Here is an 11,700-nt window from a genome sequence, read left to right on the forward strand (position 1 = left end):
GCAGAGATGGGGGAGTTGGGAAGGAAGGGGGAAAAAGGAAGGAAGAAAAGGAAAGGAAAGGAAGGGAAGGAAGGAAAGGAAGGGAAGGAAGGAAGGAAGGAAGGAAGAAAGGAAGGAAGAAAGGAAGAAAGGAAGGAAGGAAGGAAGGAAAAAAGGAAGGAAGAAAGGAAGGAAGAAAGGAAGGAAGAAAGGGAAGGAGAGAGAGACAGATGAAGAGAGGCAAAAGCAGAAATAGACAAAAAAAGAAGAGAGGTAGAGATAGAGTTGTACAGAAAGAGAGAGAGACAGAAAGAGAGAGAGAATGGAGAAATGAAAGGAAGGGAAGGAAAGGAAAAAGGAAAGGAAAAAAGAAGAGGACAAATGAGGAAAGAGTGCTGAAGAGAGGAGAGAGAATGGGAGATTGGAGGGAGAGGCAGAGAGACAAAGACAAACACACCCAGAGAATCAGCTTCAGCTGGACAGGCTCTATCTTCTCACCACTCACTGTGTTAAAACACTGGAGCATGGATCTCCTTTTGGAATGACGGTGGAGTAAATATCAAAATATGGAGATCCTCAAAAGCACATTGAAGGATCAAGTGCAAATAATTCTAACTTTAATCACTTTTGAATATTTTTAAAGACTATGCTTCCAGGGATAAGGTAAGCAGTCCCATTTCTCTGGGCTGTTTGATTAAATTCCAAACATATCAATGTTCCCCGGGTGTGCCCAGCAACTCTGATACTACAGGGAGAGCTTGCCAAGAAAACACAAACGGGAGCCTGGCTGCTGTCGAACAGGCAGGCCATTCTCCTGGGCGGCAGGCTGTGCATCCCTGCAAGCAAGGAATGTTCAGACACTTGTCTCCCCAGTCAAGGGGAGATTAGAATGGAATAAATTAGAAGGGTGGACAAGAGCTCTTGTTATGTAACAATAATACTTTTTGCTTGCCAGCCGGAGGCTGCTCCAGGAAAGAGCATTGGATTTGAAAGTCAGAGGACTTGGGTTCAAGTCTGGAATTTGCCACTTACTACCTGGGTAATATTAATCAGTTCTGTTCATTTCTCCTAAGCCTCTCTTGTAAAAGGAGGTGGTTGAATTATACCTCTTAGTCCTAAATAGATTTCATCAAGATCTCTGACCTCACTCTTATATAGCAAGACTGGCTACATCTTTCCCTTGAGGTGCTCCTAAAGGGTCAGGGTATCTCTTCTCTAATGCTGTTGGCTCAAAGCCCCATTCCCATGTTGTTTTCTTACTGCTAACTGCCACTGACTAGCTTCACCGCTCCATTTAGCCAGTTATAGCAGTTAGCTTTTACAAGGCACATGAATTTGAAGATGTAGCAAGGACAGAAGTATAATAGCCATTGCCCCCCACCCCCAACAGGTGGGGAACCATAGTCTCTGCTACACTACTTGGTAGTGTAGTACTACTTGGTCCCTGATGAGAGTGGGCTCAGACTTAGTTTCCCTGGGCCTGCCAAGTTCACGTCCGAATGCTGAATGACTCAGGTACCAACAGGCTAGATCCAGAAAGGCTGATTCTCAGAGAATCAAAGATCAACCAGTTGTCAGAAACGCTACTCACAGATCCCCTGGTGGCTTATTCTCTTGACCTTTCACAACTCACAACCTCACATCTTTGAATTTCCTTCTCCTAAAACAATTCAAATAAATGAAAAATGATGAGGCAAAAAGCTGAAGTCCATGGTTATGGTGAACATGTCATCCTCCAAAGGGGAGAGCCCAAGGCCTCACTCTTGTAGCATCATCTCTCTTCTCCCATCAGAATGCTAGTTAGGCAAGAAGGATCATATCAAGAGAAGAAAGGCGTTCTTGTTGATTGTTTGGATGAATCATCAGTCCTAAATACACAGTCAATCAAAGGAGTTCATTTCCATCATCTGGTTGGCAGATTGGAACCAGTTACAGAATATTTCTATACATGCTCCAAGAGGATGTACATCTTCAGTGTATCTACACCGTGGAATTAGCCAAACACTCTAAATCAGATCTGGATTTATTGTTTTATGGATTGTCTAGACCAGGAGTCGGCAACGTATGGCTCTTGAGCCATATCTGGCTCTTTTGAGGGCCAGATATGGCTCTTTCGAAAAAAAAAATAGACTTTATGGCTCTTTCTGCAAGAGCCATAAAGTCTATTTTTTTCCAGGCGCTGTTACAGGAGCAGCACTGTGAGCACTGTACGGCTCTCACGAAATTACATTTTAAAAAATGTGGCGTTTATGGCTCTCATGGCCAAAAAGGCTGCCAACCCCTGGTCTAGACTCTTAAAAATGATGAAGAAAATGTTAAATATGCAGATTATATTTAAGCGTGTGTTGTGTGTACATTTTTTTTTCCGGAGAACCTATATTTAAACCCTTGGCTGGGCTCATTGGCCAGTCTTTCATCATACTATGAGCCTGTCACCCCAACTGAGTTTTAGTTTCCCATATATGAAATAATAGGATTGATTTAGATGTGCTCTAAGTTCCCTTCTAGTTTCAAATCTATGATCCAAGGATCCTTGCTGAGCCTCTCTTTTGTTGCATGTAAAATGAAGGCATTGGATTAGATGGCCTCTAAGCTTCCTTCCAAGCCCAAAATATATGATTCTATCCTCCAAAGAAAGAACGTTTGGCTTCTCTTTGAGTTGATGGAAACATCAGCTGCTTCTTCCCTGGAGACTTTCTTATATTCTCTGGAAACTTAACTCTAACCAGCCAATCTACCTAATACAAAGGCAAATAAGCTTTGTAGCATTTTCGATTTTATAATCTTTTCAGTTAACAAAAGTCTATTAGGGAGGCAGCGAGGTAACCCAATGGATAGAGTGCCAGGCCTAGAGTAAGGAGGATCTGGGTTCAAATGTGGCCTCATACATTTCCTAGTCACTTACCCTTTACCAGTCTTCTGACACTTAGTATCAATTCTAAGACAGAAAGTAAGGTTTTTTAAATCGATTAACAAGCATTTATTTTTCTCTTCCTCTATCCAGCCCTCATCAGTGAAAAAGAAAAAAGAAAAACCTTTGTAACAAATATACATAGTCAAGGAAAACTAATCCCCTTCTTGTCTACATCCAAACCTATGGATCTCATTCTGCTTCCCATGTCCATCTCTGCTCTGTCACAGGATGGGAAGCGTGCTTCATTATTGATCTTCTGGAATCATGGTTGATCATTGTTTGAATCATGAAATTTAGAGCTGGAAAGAATTTCAGAGCACAAGTAGTCCTAGCCCCTCATTTTTCAGCTGAGAAATGGAGACTTATTGACATAAAGTGTTTTGTCCAGGGTCACACAGCTAGTAAGTTTCTGGGGCAGGATTCAAATTCAGGTTTTCTTGATTCCAGGATTATATCTACATATGGAGAATATGTGGAAGGAATTGGAAATATTGACACAAGAGAAGAGAAGGGAAGAACAAGACCTAGAACGCAGAGGTAGAGATGGGATAGGCCTCAGAAGGCATCATTTTACAGATGAGGCAACTGAGTCACGTGGAATTTAAGTGATTTGTTCAAAGTCACACAGATATAGTCTCTAAGGTAGGATTCAAACCCAAGTCTTTTGACTTATATGGTGTGACTGATCTCCGTCATTTAATCAGCAGATGGAAACCAGTTACAGAATATCTACTCATGCTTCAAGAATCTGAAGGCTTCCCATCCCACAGAAGAGGGATTATATTTGTTCTGCCTGGCCCCAAAGATGAGAATTAGAAGCAATGGATGGTACTAGCAAAGTGACAACATAAAGCCTGCTGTCAGACCAAAAAAGATTCCTAAGAATTTGATCTCTTTCAAAATGAAATGGGCACCCTCAGAAGGCAGTCGATTTCCCCTCTCTGAAGGACTTCAAGAAGACTCTAGGTAACTAGGACTTGGCTAAGATGATGTAAAAGAAAATTGTGTTGAAGGATGGGTTGGGCTAACCAGCCATTAAAGACAGTGTGTTAGAGCAGACAGAAAACTGGACTTGGAATCAGGAAAACTAAGTTCAAACCTTGCCTCATTGGCTGTGTGATACCCAGTAAGTCACTTAATTTCTCTGGATCTGTTTCCTTATCAGTAAAATGAAAGAGGGTTGAATTTGATGACCTTTGAAATCCTTTCCATCCTCAAAGGTAGAATTTGAAGCAAGGTTTTCTGAATCCAGGGCTAATATTAACTCCACTGCTAAAGTGTTCACTATGGGTATAAAGGAGGGGCAGCTAGGATCATGGGAGCTAGAGCTGGAAAAGACATCAGTAGCCCCATTTTATTATTTTTTTTTACAGGTGACAAATCTGAGGCTTAAGGAGGAAGTGTTCCCTGATACGGTGTAAATCGTTTTCTACAAATTTGTAGATCTAGGGAAAAATTCTAACCACTTTTCCCTCATTACTGTTCTTGATGAATCAGATGATACTGAATGTCCCTTCAGGCTCCAAATCAAGCTCTTAGCTTGCAGATATAGGATTTGTACTCAGGACTCCAACTTTGGGGATTCTTGGTATGATAGCATCAGAAGAAGAAAGTGTGTCCTGGGATTGTGTTGGTAGTGTCTTATATATTTTGGAATCCTAAGAAAAGCCCTAATGACACATTCCTTGTCATGGCTCTGTTTGAATGGGGTAATTCTAAAGGTCCGTTGGGGTTCCACATTCTATGATGAGAGGACCAGAGCATCCTAGATCTAGACCTGGAGATCTCTGAAGTCATCTAATCCCTCCCCCCATCTATTACAAATGAGGAAACCTTTGCTCCAAGTCTAGGATCCCATCCAGCTCTGAATTTCTGGGATAGTATTTATAGAAGATCACTAGTAGTTTTGAATAACATATGAGGGTTTCTTTCCCCAAAGTGAAAATGTAAAGTTATCCTACAGATTGTAATTCTTCATATTCAAAGACATGGACCTTGGCAGCTGCTGCTGAGTACAGCAACACCTCAATGAACCAGGAAGCCTGGGGAATGGAGTGTTACAGTAAGCCAACCATATGAAGGAGAACTCATTTCTAAAGAGAAACTTCCCAACTTGAGGACTCAGAGGATGTGTCCCAGAATCTATCTTTGTCTCTCTCTTTCTTCTTCCCTCTCTTTTTCTCTTCTCCCTTCCCCCTTTCTTTCCTCCTTCCCCCCATCTCCCTCTCTCTGTGTCTTTCTCTGTCTCTGCCTTTCTGTCTCTCTCCCCACCATTTCTCTCTGTCTCTGTCTCTCTCTCAATGATGTGTTTTTAGAAGTACCAGACCACCATCACCATCTCCAAAGTGAAAACACTTTGAAAGAAGCCTCATAAAAATTCCCAGTTTGAAGGTAGTTTCAGTGAAATGACCCAAGAACAAGTCCAGAGGGACTCTAAAGCTTTTCTCCAGACTTCTCACAGGTGGAAGCAGAAAGCTCAGGAGCCAAAGATAAAGGACATGCATATGTTCCCAAAGTGATGTCTGGTGAACATGCAAGAAGTTGGAGGTGGTTCTGAGAAATAGCAACACACTTGGAGAGACAGAGAATGGCAGGGCTGGAAGGCACTTTGAGACTGCCTAGTCTTACCATTCCATTTTAGAGAAGGGAAGCAAGATTCCCCAAAAGAGGCCATGTGGTAGAGTGGAAAGATCCTTGAAGATAGAGTCCCAAGATAAAATTCCAGCTCTTCCATCTAATTACTGGGTGGTCATGAGTCACTTTATATCCTGTACCTCATTTTTTTCCCCTTATGAAATGCTACATGGCCTTGGACATTTCTTCAATCCCTAGCTTCATGATTTCATGACCTTTGATTATTGGATTTGCAATCAAAAGGGGTATTCAGTATCATCTGATTCAGGCAAGACAACAATGATAAAATATGATAAGAGCTTTTTCCATGGTGCCCAAATTTGTAGGAAACTTGCAGCATTGACTGAGGGCTCCCCAAAGTAGTGTCATACCCAGAGTTCCCAGTTCAATCTGCCACCAGGATTCCTACACCATCAGCAGAATACTGGCTCTGGAGTCAGAGAACCTGAGTTCAAACTCTTCCTCTAGATTATTATTACTTATGTGATCTTAGGAAAGTCATTTAACTTCCTTAGACCTCAATTTCCCTACCCACAAAGACTGATCTAGTACAAAAAGAAATTCTTAGAATGAAATACAGTGTACAGACATCTCGAGATCTATTTATCATCTCTGATAAGGACAGCTTAGTTTATAAGAACCAAGGACACTGAAGATCTTTTAGCTAATGCTTCCAGCTCTGTCTCTGAGATCATGGAGTTTATTACACATATTTCAAGACTCATTTCACACAAAAGAAGCCCCCCAAAACTTTGCAGTTGCACAGAAGTTACAAATTATGTCATATCAAAAACACAAAAAATCTCATTTGACTTCAGAATAGAACAAGGACAAGGCTGAATTTTGGCTGGTCCATTATCAAAAGCTAAGTCTGGGAATACTTTCTCAGGGATGAATAGCCCCCCCACAGGAGGAGGTTTTGTCTAAATTTTGTCCATTATTGACCTTGGCGTGTCTAGAAACAGATTCAGAGTCTAGGAACCCTTTTGCTTAATTTCTGTCTTTAGTCTTGGAGAGAAATTGTTAACCTCTTAACTACCGGTTTGCTAGGAACTTAAAGCTTTTCAATAAGGAAAGGTGTGTATCAGAAAAGGAGTCAAAAAAGGAGTCTCAGATTTTTATCTACTTGAGACTGTTTCTCTTATTGGCTTCCCACACAGACATAGTAGGAATTTGAATGTTTGTAGAATTGAATTTGATTACACTATATTAACTAATGTTAATGAGGGAACTATTGTACTATAGGGATTAGGTTATCAGACCTAGAATTAGGAAGTCTTGGGTTCAAATTCTATCTCATACAGCTGTATGTCCCTGAATAAGGTGCTTAACTTTCCTTAGCTTCAGTTTCTTTTTCTAAAATTGGGAAGATGATAGTGCCTACTTAACAGGTTTGTTTTGAGGCTTAAATAATATATGCAAAGTATTTTGCAACCTTTTGATGCTCTGAAAAAGTTATCATTATGTGTTGAATTGAATTGAATTATGCTCCATTTATTAACTTTGTTAGGGGATATATTGTGATATAGTAGAGTGGGACAGCAAGGTGGCACAGTGGGTAGAGCAATGGGCCTAGAAATAGGGAGACCCAAATTCAAATCCAGCCTCAGACATTTACCAGCTCTGTTACCCTGGCCAAGTCACTTCACCCTGTTTGCTTTAGTTTCTTCATCTATAAAATGAGCTGGAGAAGAAAATGACAAGTCATTCCAGTATCTTTGCCAAGAAAACACCAAATGATATCACAAAAGGTCAGACATTATTGAAATGATAATAACAAAGTAGACTTGGAATTAGGAAGTTCTGGTTTAAAATGTCACTTTGGACCTTTAGCTGTGTAACCCTGGAGAAGTTTAAAAGTGACTTCTATGACTATGTTTTCTCTCTGACTCAATTTTCTTATCTGTAAAATAAGGGGTGGGGTAGATTAACTAATTCCCCAAATCCTTTACAACTCAAAACCTTTTGAGCTGCCTAAACTAAGTCTCTAGATCATAAGTAGTCAATCAATCAAGAAGCATTTACTAAGCCCTGTCTATACTGTGTTAAATGACAGATATATAAAGAAAAAAGTGGCATAGTTCTTGCCTTCAAGGAGCTCACATTCTACTGGAACAACGATTTTAATCGAGAAAATTGGGCACAAAGATGTGAGGGAGTATGGATAATTAAGTGGGTAATGTGGATAAACAGAAGAATGGCTTGCTTAGATGACAACCAAAAACCAGAGAAGTTGAATGTGGATGCTCTCCTTTTTCTCCTTTGAAGGCATCTAAGGGACGTTTGAGGGAGCTTCACTTTGCCAAAGCTACAATGCTAAAGTAAAGACCTGAATTTGGATCCCAGCTTGGTCACCCATGTGACCTTGGCTAAGTCATTTATATTATATTCTGCGGATCTCAGATTCTAAGCTTAAAAAGAAATGGTTGGGCCAGATGACCGTAAGATTCCCTCCAGCTCTAAATTTTTAATACTATGCCCTAATCTGTGATGAGTGCACGAGAAGACTATAACATAGCAGGGTTCTAACCAATAATTCCTTGACTAAGGCTGGGCTGGACACGAAAATCTATGTTATTCTTGGCTTTAGGCAGTGTTAACTTCAATGTTCATAGTTGAAATAGACATATATGCATTTCCCCATTGACTAGGGAGAGAAAAGGCCAAAGTCCACAAATGGAGCAATAAATCAGACCAATAAGATTACAGTATGATTTTTCCTATATAGTAAATGAAGCTTGAGATAATTCAGAGAGAGACAGTAGAAGTCACAGAAAGAAACGGAATCCAGAATGTCAGATCTGGGAAAGACCTTAAAATACAGAATAGCAAAGCTAGGAAGATCCCTAAAACATGGAACGTCAGAGCTTGAAAGGCCTTTGGGACAAAGAACAACAGAGCAAGGACATTCTTTAGAACAAGGAATGGTAGAATTGGGAAGGGTCCTTAGAACATAGGCCGATAGATCTGCAGAGAACCAAAGATGTAGAACTGTCAGGAGAAGTCTTCGAACAGAGAAAGTCAAAGCTTGGATGAACCTTAGCTCACAGGACTTCAGAAACTTGAATAATGAAGTTTAAGGTTTATAGAGTGTTTTATATTTCCTGTCAACCAGAAAGGACCTTAGGATTCTTTCTGGGAAAGTTAGAAGGGATTTTGGAGGTTCTCTTAACAGAGGTTAAATGAGTTGGCCAACCACAGAATCCAAAACGTTAGAGATTAGAAGGATTTTAGAACAAAACATAGCAAAGCCAGAAAGATCCTTAGAACGTGGAATGTCAAAGGTGGAAAGGACTTCTGAACACATGTCTTTAAGATAGCATGTCAGAACTGGAAGAACCCTTAGAAGAGGAAGGTACCTTTGGTGGCAGGATGTTAGATCAAGGGAATTTGGACCATAGAACTTCAGAGGAAAGCCAGTTCAAACCAGCTCTTAGTATCTTCAGTGTGAGGATTTATACCTCAGAAATCAGCAAATAACTACAAATCTCCTGGCTTGGATTATTGCTTATCGACTTAAAAACTGATGGAGAAAATGCAAATGCAAATTTAATTGAAAGCCTGTCCTGCATAAGTTTTGGGGGTTGCTAAACATTTACCAGGATAGTCCTGTTAAGAGTGACCCTTGGGCATACAATATAAGAAATAGAAGCTGTATTGAGGATCAGCTGGCTCAATCCCCTCCTTTACAGAAGAGGAAACTTGGGCACAGCCAGGCAAAGGAGCTTACCCCAAGGCCATATAGCTAGTAAGTAGAGGAGGCAAAATTTTCACCTCCTCATTTAACAGCTTAGGAAACTGAGACCAAAAGCTAGCTCAAAGTCACTCGGTGGCAGAACTGAGTAGAGACTGAGATGAGAATTCAATTTTTTTGACACCCTCCTCCACCCTGCTAGGTGCTCTCAGCATGACAACCCCCAAGTTCATGCACCCGTCCCTGAAGAATCTTATTCTGCTTCCCTCTTTAACTGTCCTACCCAAACCCTCATTGGAGAAAGTCAATTGGATGCTATATCAGCCTATCAATCAATCAACAATCATTCATTAAGTGCCTACTATGTGCTATGGAGACACCAATATAATGACTGAAAAAATCCCTCACAACGATAGTACCGTCTCGTATTGTCTCATCTGAGGCTCTTGTGAGCTAGTGGACAGGTGTTATTATTCCCATTTTACAAGACAGGAACATGACTCAAAGGAATATAGCCAAGGTCACACAGTTCTTTAATGACTTGACTGGATTAGAACTCAGGGCTTCTCCTGACACTTAACCAGTGCTCTTTCCCCTCCAGCACACTGCACCCCTGCTCTCTTCTGCCTGCCTCCTTCATGGACATATCTGCTCGCTTGAGAGCAATACAGTGGAGGACTCCTGCCTGGTGAGCTCCCAGTGCCCATGGGCTGTACAGCCCCGGAGTGAACCAAGGACACGGGCCACTTGCCAACTCTCCGTCAAAGCCCCAGGAGATCTTTGATGTCTGCCCATTGCAGACTGGGGCCCTTGCTTTCAAAACTTTATCTGAAAGACCCAGACTTCGTAAACTCACATTATGTACCTTGGACAAAATTACAGCTGAGTCAATCCTGGTAGGAGTCCTGGAGCTTCAGCTGAAAAAGCTGTTTATAGCTGACTTCCCCTGGCAAAGTGTTATCGGATGCAAAAAATAGCATTATCTGTTTGGCACATCGAGGCACCTTCTCAGCCCTTGCTTGCATCAGGTGGGCAAATGGTGTAACCCCACAGAGGCAGAGAGCAGTTATCATAAGGGAACCTAGCTCTCCTGTCTCCATGTCTGTCCTCCCCCACAGGCAGGAATATTTTCCCACTTGGGAGCAAAGTGAAAATATGCAAAGAGTAGGAGGGCATGTCTTCACCATCCAGGCTACATTGCAAATTTTCAGAAAAATAAGTGCCTGACTGATTTCTTTGTTTCCAAGACCTACCATATTTTTGTCTTTTCCTGGGTTTGGGGGGGTGCCATCTTTCTAGCACATGGGAGGTGCTCAGTAATTGTTTCCTAACTGATTGACCAACTCATCGATAGTGTAGATTGATGGTCTTTAGAATTAAAGGCTCATTGCTAGAGTAAAATGAGTACCAGACTTGGATTCAGAAGTCTTGGGTTCAACTCTTGGGGAATCTACCAGTTAGGCAGTCCTGGGTTAATCAGTTTATCCTATAGGCTATAAGATCCAAGATATAGCATGAGAGGTTATCTAATCATCTTATTTTACATCTGAGGAAGCTGAGGCCCATGGAGATTAAGTGACTTTTTCAAGTTTATACACATGGTTTGTGGGATTTGAATCCAGGGTCAGTGTTCCATACTTTGTATGTCATTGTACCCTACTTCTTCTCCAAGGTACCGTAGAGCAATGGTGTCAAGTTCACATCAAAATGGATCCCTGTAGGTACATATAACTCAGAAGACTACAGATTAAAATTCTCTATACTACATTGCATTTTTAAATTTATTTGTTAAACATTTTATAAGTATATTTTAATCTGGTTCTGATAGCACTCAGGAATTTTCTAGGAGTTTGATAACCACGTCTTAGAGATCATCTCATCCAACACCCATCATTTTATAGGTGAGGAAACTGAGTCCCAGGACTGTCAACAGATTTGCCCAAGGTTACCCAGATGACCACTGACCGATGCAGGATTTGAGCCTGAATTTCCCTGACTCCAAGTCCAGCGCTCTACCCATTATGTGCTTTGTACATGATCTCATTTGAGACTCCCAATTAGATTCATTCTCCTTGGCTTTAAAATGAGAATAATAATGCCTATACTGCCTGCCTTACAGGGGTATAGGAAGAAAAACACATTAGAAATGTGAGAAAGAACAAAAATCATTAGCTCTATAATCAGATGATTTGGATTCAAATTTCAACTCCGGGTGACCTTTATATATATATATATGAAATATATATATATATATATATGAATTTCATATATATATATGTATACACACACACACATATATATATATACATATATATAATATGAAATAATATAAAGGATTGCAAAGGAAATTGATTAGATTGAAATTTGGTTACCAAAAAAAAATGGACGTTCTCAGACCCCCATGATAAAAACTCCTGTTCTCCTAGACCTATGATCTCATCAACGTTTGTAGTCCCTCCAGTGATAAAGATTACAATCC

The sequence above is a fragment of the Gracilinanus agilis genome, chromosome 5, assembly GCF_016433145.1.
Source record: "Gracilinanus agilis isolate LMUSP501 chromosome 5, AgileGrace, whole genome shotgun sequence".
NCBI classification, from domain to species: domain Eukaryota; kingdom Metazoa; phylum Chordata; class Mammalia; order Didelphimorphia; family Didelphidae; genus Gracilinanus; species Gracilinanus agilis.